Source organism: Mastigoproctus giganteus, chromosome 10, assembly GCF_048544385.1.
Source record: "Mastigoproctus giganteus isolate SK-2022 chromosome 10, ASM4854438v1, whole genome shotgun sequence".
NCBI lineage: Eukaryota > Metazoa > Arthropoda > Arachnida > Uropygi > Thelyphonidae > Mastigoproctus > Mastigoproctus giganteus.
In genome coordinates this window covers 161,241,821-161,262,632 of record NC_143584.1, presented here as the reverse complement: position 1 = coordinate 161,262,632, position 20,812 = coordinate 161,241,821, and the positions used below count along the sequence as shown (strand labels likewise).

The 20,812-nt window shown below is 35.9% G+C and overlaps 1 protein-coding gene and 1 long non-coding RNA gene across 6 annotated transcripts in view; one reads left to right on the top strand and one right to left on the bottom strand.

Annotated features, from left to right (window-relative positions):
- Nucleotides 1-20,812, bottom strand: part of mrj (DnaJ heat shock protein family (Hsp40) member B6 mrj) — a 242,204-nt gene that overhangs the window by 156,661 nt on the left and 64,731 nt on the right. For 2 of the 5 annotated variants that reach the window (XM_090383863.1, XM_090383859.1), the window contains exon 1: nt 1,443-1,543. The exons of 2 other annotated variants lie outside the window; for them this stretch is intronic. The gene's annotated coding sequence lies outside the window, so the exon portion shown is untranslated. Of the gene's footprint in view, nt 1-1,442; nt 1,544-16,488; nt 16,510-20,812 lie in introns of those variants that run through there. One more of the 5 variants, XM_090383861.1, reaches the window with a different exon arrangement.
- Nucleotides 17,511-20,812, top strand: part of LOC150079429 (uncharacterized) — a 106,910-nt gene continuing 103,608 nt past the window's right edge. The window contains exon 1 of the long non-coding RNA XR_016547574.1: nt 17,511-17,560. This is a non-coding gene — a long non-coding RNA (uncharacterized LOC150079429). The remainder of the gene's footprint in view (nt 17,561-20,812) is intronic.

The window sequence follows — 20,812 nt, the reverse complement described above, 5'->3', positions numbered from 1 at the left end:
TAATGCGCGAATATCCAAAATTAGTATAAATAACATAAAATAAAATTTCTGTTTGTACTCCAGGACGACCACACAAGGTCGAGGAATTTCTGTAGGAGGGGGAATGCACCGAGTCAGGGTTGATCCTAAAACATTCCCTGGGACTAAAAGAAAATACGCTGAAGATTTGGTGCCAATCTGACATTTCCTTGCCCAACAACGGTCAAATATTCAATGTATACTTACATTTATATGTAAATTACTCGAAATTTTATGGGGAAAAAAAATTGCTGGATTTCTGTTAGTCCGATTTGAAAGAAATTTGGGATTGCTCGACACATCTTTCTAAAGGACCAAAATATCAAATTTCATCGAAATTCATATGCGGGGAGCCAAGTTGTCACATACGGACAGAGTCGGTGCTTTACGCATTTACAAATGCGCCTAAAAAAAAAAAAAAAAAGGAAATATAAATGAATTTAGATATAAAACTGAATTTGTCGAACATCACATACAGCATTCCAAAGTATACTGCAAAATTAGTCATTGCCAGGGATATTTGTAGGCAAATGAAAATTCACCTCACAACCTTATCCAAAATACCTCCAATGCCTCGTTTATTATGATAACTCATATCTACAGAATGAGTTCATTGCTGCAGAAGTACACTAACTGTTATCACATTTCGACACAATAAAAAAAAAATAATAATAATAAATAAAAAAAATAGTCTCTTGCCAGATTCTGGAAGGTGATCTTGAAAGGAAATCATTAATATTTGTAAGCTGTGGTCGCCCAATCGTCCGGTAAACACACACTTCGGAGTAATTTCTCGTTTCATCCCGGAATGTCGGGATTTTTAATCTTGAAAAGCAGCAAGCCAACCATAGAATACATGTAGTTTACAGACTCAATATAATGCCACCTCGCGGCCTTAGTTGTCTTGAATTAAATTATAAAACAGTGGTACAATAAACGTAGCCACTACCCGCCAGGATCTGCAAAATAAAGAGACATGGAACTATTAAATAAAATGTAACAGATCTAGGAACGTATGGGAGAAAACGTCGCTCATAGAAACTGCACATGGAGTTAATAGTTAAATAATTTCTACATATCCAGTTTGAGTGTGGCGTTTTTTTTTTTTTTTTTTTTTTAACTCTCGGGTTCATTTTCCGTTTCGCTAACTTTAAAGGGATATACAAAGTTCACGCGTATCTTTAGGATAGCTTACATCTGCTTCCCAGATATGCTAAATTAGTGTTATAACTGTACAGAGTGAATATGAGAGGATACTTTTTCCAACAAAATGCTGAAAAATTTCTCTCTCGCCCATTTTTAATTTAAACATTCGTCCTATAGTTCTTGATTTTATTGAAGATTTCACCATATGCACCTTAGTAGCAGGTAGTATCGTTTTATTACATATTGGAAATGGAGAAAAAAGTAAATTGGCTACTTACTAGGAACTTGACAAAGCAATGCAGTTTGTTCCTGGTACAGATGAGTTGCTAATTTATCAGACACCGACACCGATCTGTTCATCACCTGGTCTAACGAAAAGCAACCGGCTAAATGATAGACTGAGCCCGAGTTGATGTCAGCGACCTATCTCGTCGCCTAGGTAACCAGTATGGCCAGTAACACAAGAGCAGCCACACCTGCACGCCCGAGTGACAAGGAGTGGCGTTACTACGGTTGGTGGCGCCGTATTTCGTCGCCACGTGTATGCTAATGACTGACAGATGTCATGGATTCGTCACTTAGGGCGTCGTAGGGTTACGGATTCGGCTGAGATGCGTGTTGGATCTCAATTACCCTTACTGCTTCATGTGGTGTGCAGCTCCACAGTGTAAAGTAGACTGCATTTTCATTCTCTCATTCCACGAGCGTGATACTGAAATTGAACACGCGCATTCTCCTTAGAAGGGTCTCAATTTGCAATAAAATATTTTCTTTTATTTATAGACGTGTCCATGGGAGCCGACAGGATATTTTGCAAGGTGGTGCGTGTTCACCAAAATTTTCGAATAATGCAATATCTTATGTTTCAATAAATTAATGAAAATATTAAATATCGTGCATTACTTCACCTTGCACCATGCTGCCGGCGCCCATGGACGTATCCGTGTATCACCGAGCGCCACATATGTTATTTGTTTAAGAATGATTCAAAAAGTAACGGCAATATTACTGTACAAATTAAACAGAATTTCCAAAGTAATCTTTTTTTTTACCAACTCAAAACGTTTCAACGTTGTACAAGCATTTCTGTTTTCTGCAAGACTCTTCGTTCCATTTCAAGCTTTTGGTTATTGTCATTAAAACGATGCCATTTACGACGAATGTTTTCTCTTAAGTGTCTGCGCACCAAAAAACCGTATTAGCCATATCAGCACTATAAGAAGGATGGTCTAATAGTTCTCATTCATTTTGGCTACAGAGGCCTAGAAGCCTCTGTAGCCAGGTGGGCAGGAGCAGCAGTAGGTAGCACACGCTTCTTGATTAGACCGGGGTTCGAGCTCGTAACCACCAGATACGGAGGATGCGGAAAGGTCAGGGAATGACCACCGGATATCTCCGGAGCAATATGGCCTTAGTTGCTAATGCTCCTAAAAAAAAACAAAAAAAAAACAAACAACAGCAATGGCCTAGCATTGTCATGTCCTACCAGGCATTTTTGTTCCGATACCAGGCTATTTATTCTTTAATTTTTCCTTAAAAAATAAAGGGGCCTCCGTAGCCAGGTGAGAAGGAGCAGCAGTGCGTAGCATACGCTTTTTGATTAGACCGGGGTTCTAGCCCATCACCACCAAATACGGAGGATGCGGAAAGGTCAGGGAATGACCACCGCATATCCCGGAGCAATATGGCCTTAGTTGCTAATGCTCCTAAAAACTAAATAACAATTAAAAATAAATTTTCTGCTTATAGTTCGAGATGGCCACATAAAGCCAAATATTTTGTATTATCGCATGGATTCGAACACGCGCGTGAGTAACTGTATTTCAGATGATCACTGGGCAGCGGGCCAAATATCAAAAACGTGCCGTTGCTTTTCGTTAAAATTGTATTATAATATTAATTAACTAATTATAAAGTTAATTATTTTTTAAAATATAAAATTATTATTATTATTATATTGTTATTCAATTTTCTGTAGCTTTTACAGTATATGTTGAAGAAACCAGCTGTCGCTCCCAGTGACAATAGAAACTTTTACTCCTTCGCTTAATAAGAAACGAATTACTGAACTTTCCTAGCTCTTAGTGCTATCTTATGAGAACGACACCATCTTTCATAATTTTAAAATTAGCTATGAAACATTTTTACCAGATATTTAATTACTGAAAAAATTAAGTAAATGAACCAAGTGCTGTTTGTTTTTGAATCGATTTTGTACATTTATGTGTAACAAGTGTGATGCTTATACGTATGTACGTGAATGCCCTGGATCAGTGTCAGAGGTCAACACTCTTTTCAGTTGAATTCAGCATTGCACTTAATGGATTTCTTGACAACACAAAAGGGGAACAGTTGTAGTTTATTGAATTTCCTGATCATGTAATATGAATAAGTTTTCCATATAAAGGTCATGTAAAGGAAATAAAAATAGCTGCAGGTTATTCTTCTTCCTATCTCGGTGTCATTCTTTGTGAAATGCAATTTGTTTATTTTAAAAACTAGTTTTACTCGTGTGTCCAGGGCTCACGATGGAGCGGAGCGAACTGGAACGGCCTTCCGGTGCGCTCCGATCCATCACGTTAATTTCACTAGAAATTTTGTCCAAAGATTACTAAAGAATTTCTAAATGTATCTTAAACTGTATCCTTCATTATAAGCAGAGTAATTAAAGAGGTTGCAGGGGTCGCATAACGAGTGAGGAAAAATTAACTGTCTCAAAATTAATAATTTTATCGTGTTGAATATTATTGAATAAATGCAAAATTGTTACGGTTATGTTTCTATTATATCACGTTTTTAAGAAAGTTTCAGAAAGTAGCGTCTAAATTGCTGTCTAAACGTGCTCGTGAACAGAATGATGAGGCGGAGGTTATTTATAAAAGAAAACAGAACAGTTGTATAGCAGCAGCGGCTTCGTAAGTGTATGATTGGAAAATTTGTTTCATCGGACGGAGAACTATAAGTGTGTGCTGCAGGTGCCCAAAGTTATATTTATGAACAAAGATCAGCTTTCTTGGTTCATAGATTTGTACAATCATGTGTCATTTTATAGATTTGTACAATCTAGTAGAATAACTTCCGTGCCGCTATTATTGCATATCCGTGACACTACTGACACGGAGTCGGTATTGTTTGGCTTCAAGTCCCGTCTTAAACCGGAGAAATTTCCGAAGACTTTTTCACTCTGATTTGAATTAGCCCGTCTCAAACGGAGGTCCGGCGTTTCCCTCGTGGATTCTTCCGGGCGTTTTCCTTCCCCCAAACAGACAAATCGGCCACACAACTACAAACCAAAACACACAGGCACAGAAGGCAACGGAAAACAATTGCAGTAGCCTTTATAAAATTCTCAGCATTAAGGACCACCTACCTTCGGGCAGAATACTCATAATCACCCAAACAGAATATTTGTACCTATATATGGGCTCCTACATTGGAAATCTGGAAAAATTTCAAATAATGATGCTTAAACCTTAATTTAAGGTTATTGTTTATTTAAGAAGGAGTACGATGACTACAGTGTGTACCGTAACCTGAAGCCACCTGTCACACGCGCTTAATTTCGAAAGATAATCTAATGAATCCAACAGAACCTGAGCAGAGAGTTGCCAGGAGTTGTGTCCAGATTACGGGCCCTAGACACTTGTTTTGTTTGTCTGGGCGCAAATTTGGTCCTGATAAATGTCTCCATCTCCAAGATCCTCCCCGTTATTAACTTAAATTTTTTTTTAATTCTTAAAAAAAAAATGGGGAGGGGAAGAAGAACAAGGGAATATGAAGTGATGCTAATTATTGCTTGCGACTGCAATGGCATCATTCTGCCATCACGCTGTTCTCTAAGCCAGCACTGCAAATACTGCGTAATACCACTGGTGCTATGAAGGAGTTATTGCAAGGCATTCGAATGGAAAATCCTTTTACAGGTGCTTCTCTCTATTTTTTCTACGAGTCCTTGTGACTTCGATTTGTTCTACAAGATGGAGCCACTCAGATGTCAACGCAACATATTGAGTAATACAGTATTTTATTTTGAATCGAGTCGTACATCAAATCTTTTTAAATAAAACTCCTTTTTGTAATCCACTATCTACTTTTTGAATAACCCTTGTATTATGTATCACACAAAGGAGAACACGAATTTAAACTTTAAATTGAAACGGTATTAAGAGATGACTATCAATTAATGTGTTACACTGCGATTATTACCCAATTTTAACAGCTTTACGTTCCGGAAATCCTGCCCATCTCTTTCTTGCTACTCCTCTCGATAATCAGAATGTTCAGGAAAAGAAAGGGAAGAGAGAGATAATGATATAATAACGTTTGGCCCCCAATTGGACAAACAGAAGAACTAAGTAATCCACTCTACCCTCTGAAAATTCTCTTGTAATTATATAAATAGATTTTAATCTCTGAGTAATTTTAATTCCTTACTCCTAAATTAAAAAAAAAAAAAATCATTTTTTTTATAAATTTATATTCCTTCTCCAAATAGATCCATTTATTTGGGAAGATTACTATCATCACAAAAACTAGATAGGCATTCCAAGTCAATTGGAAGAAGGTAATTAATATACAAGAGTTAAAGAGTGAGAGAATAAACTGAATCCTGGGGAATACCAGCATTAGTAGAGAGGTTAGAAGACAGCCGTCTACCATCACCTGCAGTAGAGCGTCAGAGAGAGAAAACTGGATATCCAATTGCACAAAAAAGTCGGAAAAGGGGAGTTTGTTTAGAAGACTTTTGTGCTAAAAACACGAACAAAAGCGTTAGAAATGTCGAAAGCAACTGCTTGAGTTTCACAAAACCCTTCCATAAAATTTGGCCAAAGATGAGTAACACAAGCCAATAAATATATCACCAGTAGATCAACACCGACAAAACCCATATTGGCCATCGTTGATCAGATGGACGGTTTCGAGATAGTTTAAGAGTTGGTGCTTCGTGGATTAACTTAAAGAATTGATTAATTCTATAAATTAATCCATCTTAGAACTCTAATACTTTGTATGGATTGAAGGTTGAGAAGATGGAAAATACTTGTTGACACTGGACTTGAATTTCTGTATTTGTAATTTTCGAGAAATATATATGCGAAGGAAAGGTATTTCAAAGAACAAAAGTAGAAAGGGTAAATTTGGAAGAGGAAAAGTTAGTGCTCCAATTTTGAATACGGACAGTGAAGGATATTGACAAGTATGGCACTTATTCTGACTGGCTTGGAAGAGACAGTGGTGGAATTACGGATTCCAATTCGGAAGAACAGTGCCCATTGAAATAGCCGTAGAAAGGCATGCGTAGAAACTGAATGTCTGTGTGAAGAACATTAATGAACTTGCCGTCTTTTGGATAGTCTGTGAATTCAACAGAAATTTTTGGAGGTATCACCGTAAATGTGAGAGCAATATTTCATGGTAAGGCGGATCTGGTATTTGTACGTAATCATTAGCAGTTTAGGAGAAAAGTATCGCGGAGAGCGAAAGAGAAAATATAGGTTTTCGATGCATAAAAAGCAATATTTTGCTAATGCTTAAATGCATTTTAGCATTGATTAAAACATTTTAATCATTAACTAATGATTAAAAATGGTTACCCCTAGTAAAGATATATGTTCTGTGAGCGTTGTTGAAGATGCCCATAGAAGCAGCAAAAGGAAGGAAGAACACATAAGTCTAAGGAAGAACACATAAGTCTGTTAAAGGATGTGCCGTGATGGTAAGAGTTTTACGCATATTCAAAGCAAAGTGCATCTGACAGTTAACTGGGTAAAATTGACATTTCTTAATGCTGGACACATAAGAAACGGATGGAAAAGTTTAATATTCGTCGTAATCTTGCTAGAATCACGATTTGAATTGGAGGCCATGGTTAAATGTTCTTTGAAAAGTTTCTTGATTTTATTAAGCAACTTGGAAGACCTGAAATGAGGAGAAAGACTAGTTTTTGATCCTGGAAACGTAAAGCTTTTCTGCCCAACTAGGTTTCTTTACAATGGGATTTTCAAGTTAGTTTCTTAACTCAAATTTATCTCTTCTTCTAAAGTGACAAAAATAATCATTAAAAAAGCATAGGAAACCGTGTAGATGAATGGTGCCTCGAATTTCAGTTACAATTATATGTTAAAGCGCTTTTTCCTCGGTTTGTATCTTTCTTCTGGTAGTGGATGCACTCTAGGGACGATCCAAAATTAAAATACCATAGGTGAGATGTATCCGAATCAGGATAAAAAAGATCTGTGCAATTTACTTAAGTAGCTGAAAAGGAGAGAATTTCTGCCAGTTATGCTATTTTATTTCTGTTTTTTTTTTTTTTTTTGTTGTTCAAAATTAGTTTACTGTTGAGTCAGATTTCAGGACTTGGTATCGTTGACATTTACAGACCATTTTTCAACTTATTTTGAAATAAAATTCTAGGGATTTATTCCTTTGAACCACGTATTTTGATATGCGAAGATTCAGAGTAAGCTGATTTTTATTGAGCTGTTCCTCCAGTTTAATGAATACCATAGATGTTTTGATTTCAAGTAAGCCCGAGTCCTTATCCATTATATAATAACACTAAGATATTATCTCCTTAAGGATGTGCTCGTGTATAAACATAATGAAAAGAATTGGTACAGTGGAGTCCCACAGGACTCCACTGTAAGACTTGCTGATGTTAGAGAAAGAGTAATTGATTTTAATCACAAAGGAACAAAATCAGATAAGTAATCACTTAAGAGTTGGTTGATGTTTTCTCTTAATCCTAGTTTGTCAAGTTTAGAGAGAAGTCAGTCATGCTTCATAGAGTCAAAGGATTTTTAGTAAAAATACAGGAGAGCTAGCTAGCCTCTAGGCTGTTAGTATTCTGGATAAGTATACCGTGGCGGATGAATGACTGTGTTCTCTAAAAGTTCTGCTGTGAACTTTTCATGTAATTTTTCGAAAAATGAAATTAGGGCAATTAGACGGAGATTATTAAAAACTGGAACAGAAAAAGTTTTCTTGAACTGCCAGATTGGAAGGAAAGGTTAAAAAAAAAATGTTTTAATGATATCAGAATTAAGATAAGAATATTTTTAAGAACAGAAGAGTAATTCCATCACTGTCATTCTCCAATAAGGCTGCGCTCGTAGAATATTACTGGACAAAGATAAAAAATGATTACCTCTTTCTTTCATCAGTTTCCCAGCAGCAGTTGGTGTCCCTTAGTCGGTGAATGGGTCAAGGAAAAAAGGAATCGCTGATTGCAAAGAAGATAACAAATAGATGGTTATGATGGAAGCTAGCCAGTCCTCAAGGAGATCATGCACATTAGTTTTGGCTGCACATGTTTTTATTATTATTATTTTTTAAAATTATTCTAGGGACAATTATTCTGAATTGGCATCTGTAAATCCATCTCCTTCTTCCAAATCAGTCCAAACACGCGTCTCAACGAAACTAGCATCCATTCACAGTTCGGTTCTAAACTTTACCGAAACGACCAATAATAGTTTATTCTAACTATTATTGGTCTCTAGAAAACAACTTTTTTTCTGTATGTTTTTTATGAAAATTACCATCTACAGCAATTCAAGCCCAGTATCATTAATGTTTCTTCTGACGTTTTATGAACCCATCCGTGGTACTCGAGTACTACAGGTTTCATCGGCTTGCCCTAATCTGAGGGGGTGACCATAAAAAGGAAAAAAAAAAAGTAGACTCGCAGATATTTGATAATCGGTTTCCAACAATCAGAACATTTCTGATAATGAATCGGGTTTAAAAAAAATAAGAAATGCTTCTTTCCGAACTTGCATAATTAATGTTTAAAATAACTTATGAAACAGTTTGAGACTATTTTTATATTAGTTACTTTTGATTATTACTATATTTCCACGATAACAAAATATGAGAGTTCTCTGTGGCTTCGTGATAACTTTTTTGTAAGAAATACACATCGTAGGTTCGAGTCTAGGTACTTCACCCCTACACGGTCTGCGCTTTCACTGTAGGCTGTATGAGAGGAGAGATTCAGGTTTCACCACGTCTACAAATGGAAAGGCGACATGACTGAATCTCAGTACCGAATGAAAGACAGCAGAACTTGAACTGAATTTTTGGGGTTTATGGCCTAACTGTGTAGATAAAAGTGCTTTTTAGATATAAACAAACAGGAAACCTATCAACTGTATTAAGTGCTTCCAACCTTCTTAAACTTGTTTACCACTTTTGAATAAATAATGTACGACCATTTTTTGTTTGTTTTTGTAATAGAACTAATGACACATACAGGTGACTCCCGCTTACCGCTGATAATTCATTCCAGAAAAACAGAGCACTAAGTGAATCCACGCTAAGCGAGTGCCGTATTCCCATAAGGTAACATATGTATTTGTGAGTTGCGGTCGGTGCCATAGGATATTTCCTAATCAATAATAAACGGTAGTGAAAAGATGCACAAATGTCGGTCAAAATATTTAATATTCAAATATTTTTACATATAAAATATTCTGCATTATATACGTATATAATTATGTGGTAACTACTTATGTATCAAAATTAAACTTAAAATTCCAATTAAAATCATGAATTTAATTGATCTAAATTGATTTAATTTAATTGATGAATTTAATCATGAAAAATGTGTCGATTTTGGGTTGAACTTTGGTCCTCTTCCAAATAAAATAAAAGTGGTATTAATTTTAAATCTCCTGCAGCGTTACCACCTAACAATAAAGTCAACCGATCCTTCGCCGCTTTGAAACCTGGCATGTTTTTTCTTCTTTCAATATGAAACTTCTTTTAGGCATTCGTTTCCACAAAAGTCCTGCCTCACCTTTGTTAAAAACTTGTTGAGAAGTATAACACATAATATCCCTCTTCAATAATTTTAAGAAGTTCTTTTTTGAAAGTTTCGGCTCCTTCTGCACTTGCGGCTTCTCCCTGGATTTTAAATCTATTCAACCAGCCCTTACTAGTTTTAAATGGTTCCACATTTTTTTTTTTTAGGTGAGTTTTCTTCAGATCATCATATTGGCTAATCTCTCTCTCTCTCTCTCTCTCTCTCTTAATAATATTTAACTTAACTGAATTCTGCATTGGATATTATCTTCAATAAAATTAGTTAAAGTCTTTCCATGTCAATCCTAATAGCCGGCCTAGCCCTAGTTGCTTGCAGTGGAACAGCTATCTTTCCCGCTGCTAAAATTAATTCTTTATTTTTTTTTATAATTGTTCTTACAGTTAAACTTGCGAGTCCTAAATTATGGCACACATCCGCTTGTTTTTGACCGGAATCGATTCGCTTCAAAACGTCTAATTTGATTTTCAAATTCAGTCTTTTTCTTACATTTATAGTCTTCGTACTGCACTCAGACGTCGTTGCATTTTCATTCTTATCGGCCATTATTAACTCTTCGAAAATGTAACTGCGTTGGTTGCATTAATTACGATACAATGTTCAAGTAAACTGTCCGTTTCGCACGATGTCTAATACGGTACTGAGTGATGACTAGACTTCGGATAAATGCATATAACGCAAATATTACAAGCAATATACTTGATCATTTTTTAAAATGTTGATCTCGGAACTACGTAACAAGTTATTGTACTGCAATTAAATTAGCGTGCGAAAAAATTTCACTGAGCGTGGGAAACGTTTTAATGCCGTTTTGCTATTCATTTTCAAGCTATCGACTCCATCAAATGAAACGATTTAGTTAAATATGCCAAAAATGCAATCTGTAAAAGAGTGGTATAGTGATCTGTGACAGCGGTATAGTGATCTGTGACAGCGTTATAGTCAGATAGGGGTTATAATATAAGAACAACGTTATAGCGAATCAGCGTAAAACCAACCGCGTTATAACGGGGGCCTGCTGTATTTTGTTCAGTTGTCACTTCGAATCAGTTAAGTATTACAAGCGATATGCATACAATCAGCGATTCCCACCCGGGAAATCGCTGATTGTAAATTTATGATCTGTGATTCTAAATTTCAGTTTAAAGTTTGTTTTTTTAATTATAAAATTTTAAATGAAATTTGAATCGCCATTTTAAAAGAAAAATAATCGTTCTAAGAAATTTCCGATTCAAATATCGAATCAAATTTTGTTTTATAAATTACAAAAAAATACAGTGATAAAAATTTTATGAAAATTTTAAATCTTTTTTTAAAGCAAACTCACTAAATATTAGTTTGGTTCTCTAACATTTTAATCTTACCGATGAATTAATGAATGGTTTTTGTTGCTCTCCTGGTCGAACCACGATATACTAAAAATAATCCTGCAGAGTTTTTATTTAATTTGGCATGTTTTACATCATTCTGTACATAGGGGCCAAACTGTAAACGTGCTCAGTTGTTCGAGCATTCCCTGAAAATTTCGAGGAGCGCATGGTATCTTCTGGATGGAGAAGAGTTTTTAATAAAGAACGAACGAAACTTAATTGAATGCACTTAAAGATAATTTGTTAAAATTATTATTTATTTAATTTATTATTGTTATTTGTTTTTATATGCGCTGCATATTTCATGGAATTCGTTCACCGTAATCCTTTTTTGAAATAATCTGCAGGAACGCTTTTACTCAGTTTTATGAACTTCAATATTAACATCACCTCTCTTACGCTTCCTAACAAATTGGATTTAGCGCCCCCGAGGTTTTTGGATAGGCAGTGCCTACCTTGTATCGTTATGTTTTCAGCCACTACTAACAGACTGAAATGAATTTTAACAATTTGAATCCCTCTCTCTCTCTCTCTTGCTTTGAAATTTAACACCCCAGTCGCAGTAAAATATTTCAACCTACTTTGGCTACTTGTTACAGCCTTGTATCAAAGCGAGTTTAGTTTAGTTCCCCCCCCCCCCTTTTTTTTTGTACTTTACCATCAAAGAGAGACGTGACTAGAAGGCAATCTATTCTGTATGGGTATTTAAGGTAACTAATTATGAAAGATATTCGGATTTCTATGATAAACATTCCCGGCGTTCAAGCCATAATCACAAAGCAGGTTGATAGCCAGTTTTGTTCAATTATGTTTCTCGCGAAACGAGTACGCTCTTTATGTAACGTGCACACAATAACTAGAGTCAGAAAACTTCTTGTTTTTCATATCGGTAATTCTCTGAAGCCCTGGATTCTCTAGAAGCACTACTATCGTATAAGTTCTTGATTGCCCTAAAAAGAACGTAAGCGATCTGTGTTTAAAGCTATGTTAAGTTGATTGACGAGGTTGGATTATCTTGGCAGAGAAAAAGCACTGGCTGTTCTAGCTTAGTTAATTGTTTCTCTTTAAAGTTTCATGATGCATATACGTTTTACTTTCGCTATCATAACCAGATAACCTGGCGAGCACGTGACCTGAATTTGTGATATCCGAAAAATGCCCTTCTGTTAGACTCCTCATGACCGCAACAAATGGAAGATCATTTGTGCACTGTGCTTCCGGAATCATCTTTCTTTCAACAGCATAAAGTATTTATTTAAGTTACTTATGTATGGAGGAAGATGAGAACTTTCCTACCTGCATTAGAATTTTGGATTAATTATTAAATGGCAAAACTCGAATCGTAAACAAAAGATACTGGAGTTCGACCGACTAATCCCATAATTGCAGTAACTTACACCGAACTCCCTTTAGGAGGTTTATTGAACTCTGCAATTATAATTCCTTTTCTGATGTCACTAATCTCATTTAAGCGAACAGCGAACCTTTTGATGTCTTCCAGCAGCTGTCCAAAATGACCAGTCATAAAGTTCTGGTGACAAAAGTGAATTTTAAATTGAGTTCTCAATCTCGATCTCACACTGTCACTCATAATAGAAACATAAATGGTTACCATCTAATTTATCTTTGGTATATCGCGAACTGTAGCTGGTGAGAAAGAGAAGGCTATTCGCCAGCAGTTCATTTCTTGGAAAGTGTTCCAGAATTCCATCAACTCTGTAGTAAACAGTTGCCAGCTTCCGGGCTGCTGAAGTTATTAATGGTGAAAACGTATACAAAGGCATTACTCCAAGAACTACTCCATAATTCACATGGCCCGGCGGGTTGATATCTTGACAGAGTTGAAAATCGGTGATTTTGGGCTTAAATTCGAGTGAAAGCATCAAAGTAATAAGAGTGTATTATTGTGACCCCACCTGTTCCAATGATTAATTTGCTTTCAAGTTATTAACCGTGCCTAAAGAAGTTATACGAGATGGCATGATATCTGATAAATAGGAACACCCAGTTTTGAAAATATGCCCATTCAGTGATTATCCCTGAAAAGACATTTTTCTACATTAGCGACTTGATGTACGTGTTTCAATTGCGATAATGGAAAGTTTTTTAAAATGTTAATTGGAAACTTATTTCTTCTTTTATGTGAGTAAAATTGCTTTAGTAAACAGTAGTCAACAAAGGAATGAAAGTTTAATAGACAGAAATTTTCTTATCTAAGACTATTCATTTTGTTTGTTCGGAGTTTGTAATTCTGTTTTCGAAACTGAAGTTCGATATAAAAGTATAATTATTTTTCTGATTTTGAAGGGATGGGAGAAAGAAGGAATGCACAAATTATTCTTCGCAAAAGTTAGTCTGGTTATAATCAGCTTTTCGTGAATTTCGTAAAAATTTCGTAACTTTCCTAATGTTCTGACGGTAAATAAAGTGAAATGTGTGTGTAACATAATATACCATTGCTTCTTAGGCTTCTTGTTTTATGCTCCATTTGTAGAGTTTTTTTTTATATTTTTTTTCATCGTTTTTAGTGATATTCTGATATACTGTACGTACTTTGCTCTCACGAAATCATTTCCGATTTTAGGTAGTCTGAGGCCGTGACGGACATAAATGTTAAAAGTTACAAACTATTCCATATAGCAATTGCGTTGGGGCCTTGGAAGTTTGCGCAGATAGCACACCGGGTGGAAAATGTCCGGGTTCGAATCGCGTCGATGACGCGAGGAACTTTTATGGGCATTTTTCATTCCCTGGCTGAGTTAGTCGGTCTCAGGCGTAGATAGCAAGGTTTTTTTTTCCCGGAAAAACTGATATTTTTGTCCAGAAAAGCAGGCAAATCGACCAGAGAACACGCAATTTATAGACACAATACACAGGGGTAATTGAAAGTTACTTTCCAGGTGACTCTAATATAATAATTTAGTTTTTATTTGGGGGGGGGGAGGTTTGGAGCAACTGCTCACTGAGTCCCGGTAAATACAGCTTTGTGACGAATGCTAACATTTACATATTTATCAGTAGTGATATATTTTATAACAGGAATGTTTGTTTTTTTGTGGCGAAATTCACTATTGCTGTGGATTTTCATATTTTTCTATTGTTTGGTGTAAAATACATTTGTTTTCCAGTTTTTTTTTTTCTCTCAGTATTCTCTTCTTCTCCCATATTCTCTCAATGTTTTCTCCTTCTGAACAATCCTAAGGATTGTTCAGAAGGAGAGAACTGGGTGTGACTGGATTACACCTAGAGGCAGACAAGGAAAAAGATTTAAGAAAAAATATATAAAGTAGCCTAGAACACTTCCGTTCTCTGCTTTTGCGTTTTGATGACAGTTAACTGAGCAACAGGGCTAAAGAAAATGTCTGTTTTATTATTTGTGGTCCTGCACAGCTCATAAATCTGTGATGTTCGGCTTTCGGTCTCCAATAGATTTTTAAGAGATATCCTCAGTCTTAATTAGTCGAATATCACCTGATTTAAACATTTGGGGGAGGGGGTTAGAGCCTAAAACAGATTTCGGGGCGCACAGATTGTGTAATGTACCAACACGCAAGATGCAATCTTAAGAGTCTTCTTTCACCAGTAGCATTACTATGTGTGTACAGTTCTGTGATTTTTTGCCCTCAAAATCTATTTATATTTATGGCTTTGTGGGCTTGTTTGCAAAGTTATTCCTACTTCGGTGTTCCTTATCCAAAACACTGGTGCAGAACATTTACACTACATACTTGGTTGTAAAAGTGAAGATGTGTTCTTACTCATATAAATGCAAGTCGATATACAAAATCTAGCTTTCGACATTATCATTTGCTTTATTAGTAATACATTTTGGTAACTTTTATTTTGCTTTGCCCATCTGTCCCACCCTTCATAGCAATTATACTAATGATGATAGAAATTTAAGAGCTACGTTTCGACAGCAAACGTTCTTCGCGACGTTTACAAAGGTAATTGAAAACGTAACGGCAATTTATTTATGGTTAAAATTTATGGTCATTAAAAAAACATTTATTTTATTTCTTTTCAATAATTAAACATCTGATCTGGTAACAAAAACAATTTTTTACTATTTTGAAATTATCCACACGTGTAATGAAGACGTCATCGCCTTTACGAGATTGCAACAATTCTTTTTTTACATTTGTTTTTTAAATAATAAAGGAAAAAGTTTATAATAACATACATGTAAGTTATAATCCAGTTTAATACAAATATATACTAACAAAATCAGTAGCTTTCGAGACGCGTGTCTCTTCGTCAACTGACGAAGGGACACGCGTCTCGAAAGCTACTGATTTTGTTAGTATATATTTTGTTAGTATATATTTGTATTAAACTGGATTATAACTTACGTGTATATTATTATAAACTATGGACCCCAGTACTCCAGGCCTATTCGTTACTAAAGGAAAAAGTCATATAGAAGAATGAAGTAGAATACGATGAAGTACGGTCTGAACCAAAAGTGAGGATAACTTAAAGTTAAAGTTGTTGCTGTGATATTGATGTTTGTTGCAAAAGAAAAGTTGGCTTGTACCGGTTTTTAGTCATGTGTACTTCACAAAGAAATTTTATTGGCGTTTGATAATGCTAGGCTATATGTCTCGTAAAACTACTGACACCGTTGAAAAACTTGCATTTAATATCTAAGAACATTCCTCCTATAGATGATCTGGTCTCTCGGATTTTTGGCTTGTTGAAAAGTATAAAAGTATATAAATGGTCATCTCTTTCATCCTGATAATCAAATGAAACCAGCTTAGACATGCAGGGTTTCTTTTTGCTAGAAATAAAATTGGTTGTACGTATAAGTTATAACTCCTATCCAAGAAAAACTGAAAAATTTTGTTGCAAATCACTTAAAAATATTTCCCCTCTCTGATGTACTGCTTTAATAGTAAAACTGCCATTATTTTATGAATCACCCTTGTTTACATGCGCCAGAAAACTGGTATCCCGACTTAGCAGTTAACAATAGGGTTTATTAACCCTATTGTTAACTGCTAAGTGCTAGGAATTGTTGGATATCACACACAGATAAGTGTTTTTTTTTTTTTTTTAGCGAAATATCTTCATCCATATCAAAAACCAAAAAGGGACACACACACACACACACACACGCCTACCTACCTTTATTCTGCTGGGCAATTCAAACGGTTTCGAACTCCCTGACCTGGAGATAATCACTTCAGAATCCGTTTCCTCTTCACCTGACATTAGGCAGGAACTGTTTGGGTTTATCCTCTGTCCTGCAAACTGGATACGGTCGATAAATATTCCGGTCAGTTACGTTCTTAGTTTGTGAGTTACTGTATAACAGACAAATAGTAATGAGTCATTGGCGATAGTAGCGTTTTCGTAGTGCACAGACATAGGTTAGAAGTTGAACAAAGAGGCCTACGTCCGATATGACTGTTCTTACTTCCTTATATCCTGTCATATTTTAAACAATAGCTTTTTATGCTGCATTTTGAATACTAAATAATAAATTTGATAACTGCATTCCGACAAATATTCCTGAAAGGCAAGCCACGACTATAACGTAGGAACATTTATTAAAAGCTTTAAACAAAAGAAAATTTGAATTAAGTAGGTTTTAACCACTTACAGTGTTACTCAAAAGGTATATTTTGTATAAAAAAGAACTGCGGTTATACTTCTTGCATATATATCTTCTTATCCCTTGAATTTTTGTATACAGACAATATTCCGTCTCGTTTAGGGAAGTAAAGTTGTGTATATCTGACAAAGTTCTGATATTTATTACGGATAGATGATGTCCTCGTGGGTAGCACAGATGTTAGGATCGCCGTCCTCTCTACACCGGGTGGAAAAGACTTGAGCTCGAGTGCCGTCGATGGCGTGAGGAATTTTTATGGGCCTTTTTCACAGCGTGGCTGAGTTAGTCGATCTCAAGCGGGGGTAGCATGATTTTTTTCTCCCGAAAGCTCGGGTTTTTCGTCCAGTTAACAGAAAATCGACCAGAGAACACAACGCGATTTGCAGACGTTATACACCGAGCAATATGGCCTACGTCGTGATGCTCCTAAAACCCTATTACAACAACAACCGATAGATGAGAAGCATTGTCACAAAAATGAAGTTGCTCCGTAATCTAAAACCTAAGAAACTGCACGCTTCATATGACATCACGAGAGATTACAGCCTGCACACATCGTGAAAAGTTCGTTTGTGATAAGAGGTATTGCTGCCGCTTTCGTTATGTGATAAGTCCTGTATTTAAGTTAATTATTATACGTTATTAAAGCTAATGTTTTTTATTATCAGTTATTATTTTTAAGTTAATTATTATTAACTATTATTTAGGTTAATTTGAGAATGAGATATAATTTTATTCTTGGTTTTAATAGTAATTAAACCTATTTATCAGAGAGGCTGTTCAGGGGAGAGAGAGAGAAGGTTCTCCATGTTTGCACATTCTGGATTCTTACATTTGCAGACATTCCTTTTAAGTCTGGTTTAGAACTACACTGATCATAGTGTATCACTTGCAAAAAAATATGAAGTCAAATTTTTGAGCAGAGCCGACACGTTGCATTTTCCTTGAAAGGTGGAATCCTTCTAATTGAAGAATAAGCTTTACAGAGTGCTAGACATCGCATATGAAAAGAATTAGGGCTATGCACAATCCCTTGTATCCAGAGTGACTAAGATCTCTTAGTCGTACCCGCTTATATGCAGTACTAGGTATGCCACAGTGGTATACTTCATGCTTGAAGAAGCGGGTTGATTTGCGATATTTTTCGTAGCTGACAAACTAAACAAGTTAGTTAATGGACGCAATGCGTTACATTTCAGGCACATTAGCAAATAGCAATGATTCATGATTTATAACAAAAAAAAAAAAAAAAAAAAAAAAAATGCTAACAGAAAGCTGATAGCTCCAGAGCTCCAGCTCCTTGTGCTGGCAGTTCCATTCTAGACAGCTTTCAGAGCGGGCTACCCAATTCCTACAGACCCCGAGATTTAGATTCTTGAAGACTCCTTTGACGTCAAGAGGACTTCCCTATTCAGCGTCTGGAAAGCAGTTTCTTGTACTGCTGAGATAAAAAGGTGTAGATCGAGTCACACGCCAGCGTTGGAAGATTCTGTTTTTTTTCCCCTTTTGGTTTCCGGTTTGGTATGGTTTGCCACTGCAATTTTAATTGATAACTCTGTGGACTTTGAAATGGGCTGTCAATTATTTATTATCTGGACTTGGATACTTTAACTTGGACTCTGTAATATAAAATAATAATAAAAAAGATGTGCGTATGTCTGACCTCTGCAGCCAGGAATCTGCTATAACCTGGCTGGCAGCTTATTGAATTCCTTCCTGGTACGAAGAGCTGGGCAAGGTATGTCCTTTTGTCTGGACTGCCTCAGTCCACCCACTGAAGTGCAAGGGAGCACAGCCCGGCATTATAAAAAAATAATAATAATAAAGAAATAAAATAAAATAAAACAGAATATGAAAATTGAAAGTGGAGGTGATAAAGAGGTTCTGGGTCTACAACCCTAGAAGTAGGTTGAAGGTGAAGTATTTGGATGATAGTAAGGGAGGTGAGTGTAGAGAAAAAGCCTTGAATGCACTTCACCAGCAGTCGCTCAGGAGCACCACTAATTTCTCGGATTCATTCAGGACGCTCTTTTTCTCTTTTCATATTCATTCGCTCGTTTGTTCTGTCATTCACTCAGCATGAGTATAACTCTGAAAATTTGCTTCATGTTTTTAATCACTTGTATTTTACATAATTTGATTAATTGCTTGTTTGTATTCTTCACATTTTGCATCTTTTTTTGTTTTGCCAATACGCACATGCTCACTTTTACTCCCCCCCCCCTTTAATTCAAGTTATTACACTTGTATTCATTGTTTTCGGTTACAGTTATCTATTTTCCCGGTTTCACGCGCTATATGGTCAGATTCTTTCGATCAGCGTTCTGTATACATACAAATTCTCAATCTCATTTATTATTTTTTATTTATTTTGTATGTGTGGATATACATATATTTGTAATATACATGCATACAGGATGTCTCATTTCACCGGACTCCTAATTTATAAGACAATTTGGATTTTGTCGAGCTGTTTAGACGCTAAGGCAATTAAGACCATGACTCGTCAATACATCGCGTCTGTAGTTTACACATATTCTTGTAATTTACTCTTTTTCTGGATAAAATAAGTCAGAGTGTATGGGAGGAAGATTATGCAACACGAGTTAACCGGCGCAGAGAGAGAGAGAGAGAGAGAGAGAGAGAGAGAGAGAGAGAGAGAGAGAGAGAGAGAGGTTGTCATGAACTTGTTCATAAAAATCACAGTGGCAGCATAGTCGGCACGATTTATCGCTGTCTGCCACTTATTATTATCATCATCATTAGCCATATGGTGCAAGGAAGCCTGAGCCTTTTGCTGCACCAGCCAAAAAAAAAAAAAAAAATCTGAGTTAACCTGAGAAAGAAAGAGAGAAAACAAGAGTCAGAAGTAGAAGGGAATCACCAAAGAAAGAGAAGAATGATGATATCCAGCTCAGGATCCCGGGTGTGCCAAGCCCGTACTCACCAGATGAACCTGGGGTTCACATCTGGTGAGTATGGGCTTGGCACACCCAGGATCTTGTTCGGCGAGGTCAGGGTTCAAATCACGTCGACGGCTGGAGGAATTTTTAAAGTCATCTTCATTCGAAGCTGTAGTTCGTGTATCTCTGAAGGAGGGTATAGCTTTCTTCATTCTACATAATATGCAAATTGGTCGTGAATACACACTTCTAAAGATAATAAATTTGTGATTATAAGCGCATGCTTGAAGGCCGTCAGTATATATATATGTATTCTTCACGGTGGTTCTTTACATAAGTCTTTGTTTGAGATCTTTCTGATATCGTGCTAGAATCCCCTAGAACTCATTGCCACTGTTGTTTTTCCAAAGTTTATAAAATAAAAAAAAAGCAACCTTGATTATTACAGTTTACTGTCTTAATTGATTTTAACCTTTTTTAATATGTATTGTTATTGTTTATTTAGTTAACATTGTGAAATCTTTGGAATTTTAGATATATTTACATGCTTTCCCAAAATTCTTGCATAATATTATATATTATGGATTTCTTTTTTAAAAAATAGGAATTTCTTATTGGTTTGCATAAGTGTTTGTTGGGAAAATAGTTTCTGTGTATAACTTTCCCCAGTTATACACAGCATTTCTTTCAGGATTTCTTCAGTGCGTTCTGTGCTTTGAGGTCTTATCAAGCAACAGTCTTAAATTATCCATTTCTTGTGCGCACGTGGGACTGAGCACGACCAGTTTAAAAGGCGAATCGAGACAGGTTTCCAAATAAAAGGTTGAAAAAACAAAACAAAAACCTGAAATTTGGCCAAAAACTTATGGAGCCAGTTTGTTGCAACAAAGAACAAAACGCACGTCGAAGTTCCAATCTAGTAAGTTATGGG